Source organism: Orycteropus afer, unplaced genomic scaffold (assembly GCF_000298275.1).
Source record: "Orycteropus afer afer isolate SDZICR_OR568_19922 unplaced genomic scaffold, OryAfe1.0 scaffold00571, whole genome shotgun sequence".
Taxonomy (NCBI): domain Eukaryota; kingdom Metazoa; phylum Chordata; class Mammalia; order Tubulidentata; family Orycteropodidae; genus Orycteropus; species Orycteropus afer.
Genome location: NW_006922158.1, coordinates 874354 through 875136, shown reverse-complemented (window position 1 = coordinate 875136; position 783 = coordinate 874354).

Genomic DNA, 783 nt, shown 5'->3' with positions numbered 1-783 from the left:
AAGTTCCAGAGCAGAACTGCTCCTTAGGGTTTTCACAGGCTATGACCTTTCAGATGGGAGGATTCAAACCACCAACCTTTCAATTGGTAGCTGAGCACTTAGAACTGTTTGCTGGGCTAGTAGGTGTGGCCTAACTCTCACAGTCAGAACTAGAACCACACTGTCTGCCTTCAAATCCCAACTCTACCATTCCCCAGGCACACAAAGGTAGGGGCCCTGTCTGTTTTGTGGAATGAATGAATGAAGAATGAAAGAGAGCTAAGGAAAAGTAGTTGTGGATATCTATGTTTTAATTACTCAAAAGCCTACCACTATGTTCAACAAGCTGAGAGAGCCCTTACAACTTCACAAAAAGTTGTGGAAAGATGTAAAGCATGTACTTCAATGAGCATCAAGACTGAACCCCTCTTTTATGCTTGTCATATCCCCCAGAGACAAGGGGGGTGCTCCTGGGGCCTCTACTGGCTCAAGCCGTTTCCATAGCACAGGGTCTCCACACATCCAGCTCCAGCTCCTTGCAAACACCCAGAACCTAACACCTGGCACTCCTAACACAGAGGCACCATCAGATCTCAACTGCTTACGCAGAGATCAAGGGCATCCTGGGCGAGGGAAAGGGGGTGAGGGGAGAAACGCTATCTAAGGCCAAACCTAAGAACTTCAGAGAACAAATTCAATACCTCACTTCAAAAGCTTGTTAGCTTAGGGCGTATGAAGTGTGGCAGTTGCTGCATGGTCTGAACGTTATTGTTCTGCTACTCACCTGCCCCATTCCTCTCCCTG